The sequence below is a fragment of the Vombatus ursinus genome, unplaced genomic scaffold, assembly GCF_900497805.2.
Source record: "Vombatus ursinus unplaced genomic scaffold, bare-nosed wombat genome assembly UNPS02009835.1, whole genome shotgun sequence".
Lineage (NCBI taxonomy): Eukaryota > Metazoa > Chordata > Mammalia > Diprotodontia > Vombatidae > Vombatus > Vombatus ursinus.
This window is the reverse complement of record NW_020949613.1, coordinates 26736635-26746756: the sequence shown is the minus strand read 5'-3', so window position 1 is coordinate 26746756 and position 10122 is coordinate 26736635. Positions and strand designations below refer to the sequence as shown.

The 10122-nt window shown below is 36.1% G+C and overlaps 1 pseudogene; it reads right to left on the bottom strand.

Moving 5' to 3' along the window:
* Positions 1–6966: 6966 nt before the first annotated feature.
* Positions 6967–7434, bottom strand: LOC114036438 (annotated as a pseudogene).
* Between the last annotated feature and the right edge of the window lie 2688 nt (positions 7435–10122).

Here is a 10122-nt window from a genome sequence, read left to right as displayed (position 1 = left end):
AAATGGAGTATCACACAAAAGACCATGGAGAGGTATATTTGAAAAAGAAGATGGTTGGATCAGTTGGAGAGTGTGACATAAAATGAGTGGTCAGGTAGAGATTTCTACTGGTATTCTTATAATATCAGGAGAAACTGAAAAAGGTTTTCAACATCTGCAGTATACTCTGCTGGGGGAACTTGTAAGATGGCATGGACAAGAGTCACACGTGGATAGCTAAGAATATACATTGTTGGGGGGAACATCCAAATAGAGGAGATCACAAATCCATTTGTATATAAATATCAGCTATGATAAACATGTAATTTCTATTTCCAGAGAGTGCCTGTTTCTGAATTTTGATTTGGGGGGTAGGGGTTAGGGTATGGCAGGTTTTGGAACTATATTTTGTCAGCATGAGGAATTTCTAACATGGAAACTTCCTTTATCCATAATGTTGGCAACTAATTTGGGAGTTATGGTTTTAAACAGCTGTGGAAGAGCACTGAAAAGTTAAGTAATTTGCTCATTACCGCATAGCCAAAAGCTGTCAGAGGCAAGATTTAAACCCTGGGTTTCCTGACTTCTAAGACCAGCTCTCTATCATCTTGCTATATCATCACCTCTCATGTTGGATGGTATTTAATGAGTGGAGGGCTACTGGGATTAAGTTCTCTGGCTAGCTTGTGCTTTATAGAGGAAGAAATTGAGACTGTGAGATGAAATGACCTATTTAAAGTCCATTACCTGGCAAGTGGTAAACCATGAATATAGTGTCTTTTACACTATGCCAGCTCTAGATTAAATAACAGCAGTGCATTTATCTATGCTATAGTGAAGTTTCACAAGTTCAAACTAATTAGCTGGAAAATAATCTGAGACAGTGAAAATTTAAATTATATGATTCTTTTCCACAAGAAAAGCAGTTTTCTCAGAGTTTCTCTCTCCATAGTTATATAATCTCCCTCCCCTCAAAAAAATATGTAGTGTTGCTGATGGAAAACATCAAGATAAAACTCACCCATATTAGCTGTATCCATTTATAGATATTATACTAAAAATTGATCTGTTTATTCTTTCAAGTATGTTAAATAAGACTCCTTGCTCACTTATAAACAATTTTACTATGCTTTATAAGCTCTTTCTTTATAATTAGTGCAAAAGAAGCTTTAGCTCAGGCTGAAGATGGAATTGCCACACTGAATCCCATCATAATCTCTTCAAATTCCTTCTTCCTATACCTATTCATCCTTCTCCTTCCTCATCCACCTACTGTAAGCACTTGTCATGGAACCAAAGAATCTGAATTGAAGGGACCTCAGAGGAGATCTAGTGCAATCCATATCTGAACAATAACTCCCTCTACAATATTCTTGAGAAGTGGCCATTCAGCTGAAACTTCAAGTTATCCAATGAGAGAAAAATCAATACCCCATTGAAATAGCCAATTTCATTTTTGTGTAGTTCTGTTTTTTTGGAAACTTGTCCTTATAGCAAACTGAAATACATCTCCTTGCAATTTCTAAATAGTGTTCTGTCTGCTATAGCTAAAGAAAAATTCATCTTCAATCTAATAGCTTTTTTTTTTTTAATACTTGAAGTCAAGTCAAATCAACAAAGATTTATTAAGGGCCTATTATTTAACAAGTACTGTTAAGCACTGGAAATACAAATACAAACTAAAAGAAAGATAGTTCTACCATGAAAGAGAAGAAAGGTAAAAAATACATAAATTTGGGTTGTAAGAGGAGGAGAGGAGAGAATGTACTATCATCAGGAGTGGGAAAGATGATGGAGAAAACTGTCCTGAAAGTTTAGAGTGAATCCCAAAAAGGAATGATGGAGTGAACATGGCTGGCCTGTGCCATTACTTAAATGGAGGTTCCAGAAGGAACTGACCAATCAGACCAAGGGACTTCAGGGGTAGCAAGATCATCCAGGATGAAAATGTTGCTGAGACATAATGGTGGAGTCTTGTTCTAAGGTGAGAAGGTTTCTGGGACATTGTAGAGAAAGAACTTCAGAGATTCAGGAGTGGAACTCGGAGAGGAATGAAGGAGCAAACTTGAAGACATTTACTACCACCTCCTTTTCCTCTCCCCCAAAAGCTTTCCTTTTCTTTGCTAAATTATCCTCAATTCCTTTCATTGCATATCATATGGCATAGTTTCCAAGTCAGGTCCTTGACCATCCTATTAAGCCTTGATTGGACATGCTGTAGATATATTAGAGCATATAATAAGTGCCTAATAAATTCTTGTTGACATGGATTTACACAATTTCCAGATAATCCTGATTGCAAGTTAGGACCTCATAAGTAGTGGGCAAGGGAAGGAGATCAAGTCTAAGTATTAACTATGTGTAAGGAGGTAGGGATACAAGAACAAATTAAATCACTCCTGCCCTTATGAAGTTTACTTTCTACTAGAAAGATACAACCTCTATACTGATAAAAAAAAACAAAACATGATAGCTTGAAGGAGAGATCAATAGGTTGCACTGTCAGACAGAATTTCACTTCACTGTATTCCCATCGATTTAGGAACTTTTGAACAGTCTGCAGTACTTTCCCTAACATAATCTCTTCTAATAATTCCCAGTCTGTGCCATATAGTTAACCAGTTCAACTCTACACTGTCAACTACTTTTGAATTTCCTGCTCTTAACCTGTTTCTCATGTCTTGGCAAAGAAGCCCAACCCTAGACAATCTCAACATCTTCCTCTTCTTCTAGCCATCTGTCACTGAACAAAGTCAAAGGTAAATTATGTAACAAAGCCAATTGGGTACACTACAAATTTATATTTTCTCATCTCAATGGGTCCCTCACTTCAGGAATATGGTCTTTTTATGATATTTAATTACTTATATGTTTCAGAGCATAGAAGGCTATTTCTAACTATATCTTCTCTCCTTAAACTCACTTCCCCTTTAGTTGAACACCTCTCCTGAGGAAATAAAGACCACTGGTCACAAATTCCCTCTTATTCCCTTCTTTACATCTTCTTTACATCTCCTTTACATTGATAATATACTTTATTTTCTCTTTCTTTATCCCAGTGTCTGATCAACAAGTAACACTTCTCCTTTCTAAGGCCAACCTTTTACCCTTGATTCCATTTCCCACTGACTTTTCTAGCATATTGCCACAGCAATCATCTACACTTTTTATCTAATCTTCAGTCTTTTCATATCAATTGATTCCTTCTTGCAGCTTATAAATATGCACAAATCTCAATTCTAGAGGGAAACAATATACTGCTGTTTACTCAAGTAATTGTCCTAATTCTCTCCTCTTATAATGAAACTCTTATAAAAAATTAACATCCCTTGCTTTTACACCCTCTTCTACTAATGTCTCAAATCTTAGCAATCTTATGACCTCGCTACTCATCTAAAACTGTTCTATCCAAAGTTACTAATGAGAACTAGATGGTCAAATCTGACAGCATTTTCTCAATTTTCAAGATTCCCAACATCTTCACAACAGATGATGATATTGATCACCCTCTCAACCTTGATTCTCTTCCCTTTCTGTAATTTTGTGATACTGCTTTGTCTTGATGCTTTTCCTACCTTTTTGACTATCCCTTCTCAGTCTCCTTTGCTGGTTCAATTTCTATATCTATTTTCTTAACTGTGGGTATTTCCCAACACTCTTTCTAAAGATTTTTTTATTTATACTTTCTCATTTAATGGCCTCACAAGCTACCATGGTTTTAATTGTCATTTCTATAAAAAATGACTCTAAAATCATGTATAATCCACCCTAGTTAGCCTTTCTCCTAAGCTCCAGTTCACCACATTACTAACTGCCTATTAAATATTTCATAATGGTTCTCCCATATCAAACTCCGCATATTCTAAACTAACATCATTACCTATCTCCTAAAACTCACTCTTCTTCCATATTTTCCTATTTCCTATTTCTATTTAGAGCATCACCATTCTTCTGTTCAGAGCATCACCATTCAAGTTTGCAACCTTTTTGTTATTCTTGACTCCTCCTACTCCCTCGCTCCACATATCCAATTTCCCAATTTTGTTTGTGTCTCTATATGTTCCATGTTTGTCCTTTTCTCTATTTTCACATAGATTCTACTCTAGTTCAAAAACTCATCATTGTTGTTTGTCCTTCATTCTCAAAGAGGACCATATCAGGAAGGTGATGCCATGACTTGAAAGTGAATTGGATTTAAGTGAGGGAAGGCTGTGCAAAGTTATCAGACTCACTTTCTCCTCCAGAGACATCTGGGTCCAGTAGCAAGATATGGATCAGATTGACTGGAGATGGCTCCCTCAAACACTCATCAACTCTTGCCTATGCTACTGTAATAGCTTCCTAATGTGTTGTCTTGCCTCAAGCCTCTCCCCTCTCCAATCTATCCTACCCAAGTGATTTTCTAGTTCAAAGTTCAGTTCTAATCATGTCACTATCCTACAATAAACTCCACTGGTTCTCTATCGCTTCTAGAAAAAAAAAAATCTTATAAAACCTGTCCCCATTCTACCTTTCCAATTTTTCTTTTTTACACTTATCTCTGACACTGTTTAGCAGTTGTGATCTTACTTTTGCTTGGTGGTAGACAGTTAGGCTGCTTCCTATTTGATTTATATCATAATCATCTAGCCAAATCAACAACCCTATTACTTGTTTCAGATTTTTAAGAAATTCTTGGAATTAAGAAAATAAGAATAACTAACACTTATATAATGCTTTACTATTCCAGGGTTTGTGCTAAAAGCTTTACAATTATTATCTCATTTGATCTTAACAACAGCCCTGGAAAGTAGGCACTGTTATCATCCCCATTTTATAGATGAAGAAACTGAGGTAAAATGACTTTCCCAGTTTACACATGTGGTGTCTGAGGATGGACTTGAATTCATGTCTTCCTAACCTCAGATCTGCTGCTTTATCCACTGTGCCACTTAGATGACCTTAGATAAACTCTAGGTAGCCACAAGCAAGGAATCAATGAAAATCACACAATAATAGGTCATATTCGCATAGCCCTCTATGTAGATTACTTCATTTCATTCTGGCAAAAACTTTGTGAGGCAATCTTTATTATCCCCATTTTTTTATTATCTCCATTTTTGTAGGAATAAAATTGAGGTTCAGGTAAAGTTACTGGCCAAGAGTCACAAAAGCTAGTAAATGAATGAGGCTAGATTTATACCTAGGTCTTCTCTATTCTAAATCCAGTAAACTATTCTATACTAAGAGGAATATCTAAATACAAAAAAAATATACTTTTTTAGTTGAATAAGGAAGAGCCAAATTTACCTACTTACTTTTCCTATTATATGATATAACCATTCCTTCCTCTGAACTCTAACTATGTCACTGTCCTACAATAAACTCCACTGGTTCCCTATTGCTTCTAGAAAAAAAAATTTATAAAGCCCTTTACAACTTGTCCCCATTCTACCTTTCCAACTTGATTGTACATTCCTCTTATTTCTGCTCACTCTGTTCCAGCCATACTGGTCTTCTTGTTCTGCATACACATCACTCTATCTTTTGTCTCCAAGCTTTTCTGCTGGAATGAATGCCTTTGTAAGAGCTACCTCTCAAAATCTCTTGCTCTGTTCAAAACTGCCTAATTACTAAGTTTTTACATGAAGACTTTCTTGATCATATATGTACTTAATCATTTACATGTTGTCTCTTACATTAAAATAGTAGCATCTTGAAAACAGGCATTAATTTTGCTTTTATATCTTACTATACTTGGCACATAGTAAGAGCTAAATATATGCTTGAAGATTGATGTTCTGATGACAGTTGCAGTGTGCAGAAGTTTAAAATACTCATGCCTTTTTCCATTTTTTTCTTTTTAGAATCTCTAACTCTCTCAAGATTCAACTCACATGCCACTTTCTTCAAGATGGTTTTCCCAAATTTCTCATCTATTATTCCTCTACTCTTCTACCCTTTTCCATGAAATTACTCTGAAACTATATGTTTGTGTATGTAAGATACATACATATTATTCTATTTCTCACTTCACAGTCATTTATAGATGTACAATACCTACCACTAAATCCTCTCTTGTTACAAAGAGAAATCATTAAGCCAAGCCAATCAAAAGATTGAGTCGATCTGGCAATGTATGCAACATTCTGCTCCTATAGCTCACTATCCCTTAGCCAAAAACAGGGAGGTATGTTTTCCCCATAATCTCACATAAATTTTATGTGCAATTTGGATCAACCCATATTGTTTCCTATTCAAATGCTTACAATATGTTTACTATTCTAACCCACTTCCTCTACTTAACTGAAGAAGCTCTCCTCCAAAGGTCACCCTTGACTTCTCATTGATATCTTTTGTTCTCATGTCTTTGAAATTCTTCTCCATATTATACCCCATAAGAACAAGTCCACATAACATTTTTAAAAGGTAATAAATTTTTATTAGTTTCTCTTGAAAATGCAGGCTAGGGAGAACAGAGGTCACTTAAGTTGGTGACACATTTATACTCTCTGCAAAACAGGGAATAAGATCCCTGGGTGCCAAACACATAAAAGCCCTCCACACTCCCCCCCCCCCTTAAAACACCTCAATTTAAATTGATCCCATTTCAACATATGTCCCAATGTCTCAAAATGGAATGAATGCCTTTGTAAGAGCTGCCTCCCAAAATCTCTTGTTCTGTTCAAAACTGCTTAATTGCTAAGTTTTTACATGAAGCCTTTCTTGATCATATATGTGCTTAATCATTTACATATTGTCTCTTACATTAAACATTTTCTGACAAAATTAAGAGCATTATTATTTCTGGCTCCTCAATCTTCAGAAAAGGAAGGGGGAAAAAGTAAAAAAAAAATTATTTTCAAAGTTTTGTTTTTTTGTCCTTGTTGTGGCAGGTAGAGATTTGGAAGGTTCCTCCCACGAACAGGTCTGATACCCCTGTGTTCAGCTTGGGAATGTGAAGAGAAACATTGGTTCTGGTGATGAAGAAGAACCTGATAGGCAAGATCAATCTGAACTAACTGATTTCAAGACTTTGTGTTCATTTCCCTTTGGTCCTGTCTCAAGTGGCTTTCTAATGTACTTCCCACAAAGCTTGAGACCAATGGTTCTTTCTATTTTGCCCAAGAGCTGGTTATTAGGAATGGCCTGGCCACATTCATAGTCAGCGATAACATAGAGCGTTTCATTGATTTTTGTGGCCAGGTCTTTCTGTTAGTCCCTTGCTCTGATGGCCCTGTTCAGTCACTTTGCATATTTCTAGTGACCCTGTCATGGTGAAGTTCTTCAGTCTTTTGGTCCAACTTGGCTGTGTTCTTTGTGATGGAGTATTGTTTTGTTTTGACCAGCAGCCCATTTCTTAGAGGTCTCCATATCTTCTCTTCTCTGAGCTGCTGAGATGGTCTGCTTGGACTTGGCCTGGGCCACTGTGGGGCTCTTCTTGTGCAGGACCTTGTCCCAGTCACTCTGGGCCATTACCAGAATGTGAGGGGTGAGTCTCCACTTTTGTGGAAGCACATCTCAGGGAATAATACAACACAATATTCCACCTGCCTTGATTGCTTGCTACTCACACAATTTTTTAATGGAAAAAAAGGAAAAAAAAGGAAAAAAAAGGAAGAGAAGAAATTTAGTAAGAGAAATAAATATATATTTTTTTAAAATCTGAAAGTCTATTATGAATTTTTTAAACTTTTGCCAAAGAGTGGAGGAAAATGTTTCTCATTTCTCTTCTTTGAGATAGAGCTTGTTCTTTCCAATTTTGCAGTATTAATATTTTATTGTTTTGTGGTTGTTATTCTTCCCATTTATATTGCTGTAGTCATACTCAAAGTATCAGTTGCATTCACTTTCTTCACTTTGTTTATTTTACTTTGCATCAGTTCAATGAATGTCCTCCTGTGCTTCTCTGTATTCATCATATTTATTAGTTCTTACAGCACAGTTATATTCCATTGTGTTCATGTGACATAGTGTGCTTTGCCATTCCTGAGTGTACAGGAATCTATTTTGTTTTCAGGTCTTTACTATGACAAAATATGATACTATAACCTTCTTGGAATATACCCCTAACAGTAGAATCTCTTCATCAGTGATGTCTTATTTTCCAAATTTAATAACCCTTCCTGAGTCTTCATCTTAAAACTTAAAACTGTCAACCACTCATTTTTTTTTTCCTTTCTTCATCCAATTTTCGTGATACTATTCATTCCTCATTCTCTTCCTACCCATTTTACTGGTCACTTTCAGTCTCATTTTCTCTGTTTTTTTTTTTTCATTCTTCCTACTCCCTCTTAAATGCTAGTGCCTCCCAAGGTTCTAACCTATAAATGAGTACAACCATTCTGAAAAGCATTTTAGAATTGTACACAAAAAAGTTATCAACAGTGTAAGTTCTTTGATTCAGCTATACCATTACTAGGCCTACATACACCCTATCTTGATAACTTCATCCACTTTCATGTATTAATGCATATAATTTCAAGGTAGCATCAGTAACCACTAAGCTGATCCTTTTCAACCACAACCACAACAACAACAACAACAAAAATTATAGCTCTGGGAAATCCCACACTTACCTTGTTATTTTGCAAATAGACTTTACTATGCAGATTATAATTACAGACCTCACTATGCCTCTCAGAAACTAATTAGCTTTAGCTCTTCCTTTGTCTATGGGGTGACACAGATTTGTCATCAAGGTGTATGGAAGCTGATATATTCTGCAACCTTTTGGAATTTGCTATATTTCAGAGCCTCTGTCATGAGACCATGGCAAAATTGAATTGCGTCCTCACAGAACAAATAAGAATGTTTTGATGAGATGCTGTATGTGTCATTTTTAGTCCTGGCATACATTATATGAGCAAATGAGCAATACATAATATTAAAATACTATTCAATAATTCAATTTGATAAACATTTATTAAGTGCCTACTAAGTGCCAGGCACTGGACTAATTGCTGGGGATATAAATACCAAAAAAAAAAATCAGCCCTTGCCCTTAAGGTGATTACAATCTAATGGAGTAAGATAACACACAAAAGGAAGCTGAAAAGTTGGAGTGGTCAAGGAGGTACCTCACTTGGAGACAACAGTGGAGAAGTAAGTCAGAAAAGTCACAAAGCAGTCTAGCCAGAAAGGAAATGAGAAGATGTCTGAGTTCTCTTTAAATGGAGGTTTATAATTTATACCCTTACCCTTTAATCAAAGAGGCAGAGGACAGTGATTAGATACTATGGCTGAGGAGATCTTACAGGATAATGAGGTTATTCCAATAATAAAATTCCTTGGCCATGGTGGAAAAGTCAGTCAGAGTCCCAAAGTGTAGCCAGAAAATAAATGAAGAGATTTAAGAATTTAGGAAATTTATAGTTTGACTTCTGCATTATGCAAGCAAAGTAGAGTAAAAAACAATTTCCAACAGATGTTCATGAAAACAGTAGGATTAGTTATTTGTTTAACATATAAAAACTGTGAATGAAAAAATGAATGAATGAAAAATCATTTATTAAGTTTTTTGTATGTTCTAGACACTATGTTAAAAACTGAATATTGAGACACAAAAAAGAAGATAGTTCCTGCCCTCAAAAAACACATTCTTATAGGGGAAAACAACACATATAAGAGAATGGTGGTGAGGGAAGAATGTTTGGTCTGCAAAGTCACAGGGATTTTAAATAGAGTCACAGGGAAATAAATTGGCACGCTTTTTTCAAAAACAGTTTACTGGATTTTGGATCAGTCTGGGTATGGGCTACCACCTTTATTGTCAAATAGAACTCAGAGGGTTGGTGTTTTCCCTGGTTTCATCTGTGTAGTGACTGGAAGGTAACTCTAACCACTTCTGACTTTGGCTAACCCATCATAAAGCTGCAGGATGAATGGACTCAGGAGCCAACTTCATATTGTTGGGGTGTCCCTCTCTCTGATTTTCACTGTTGTATTCCTCTCATTCGACTGCCCTGCCACCATCTAACTAAATCTTTATACTCTGTGCAGCCAAATGGTGGAGGAATGGGGTGCTACAATGACCATTTCTAAGCAGATGTTCCATAACATGTCTCTACCTCCAAACTCTCTCCCAAAGCCCTAGACCTTTATCTGCAACTGGTGCTGTATATTTCTATCTGAAAATATGGCCAAGAATCAATACATTTCAAA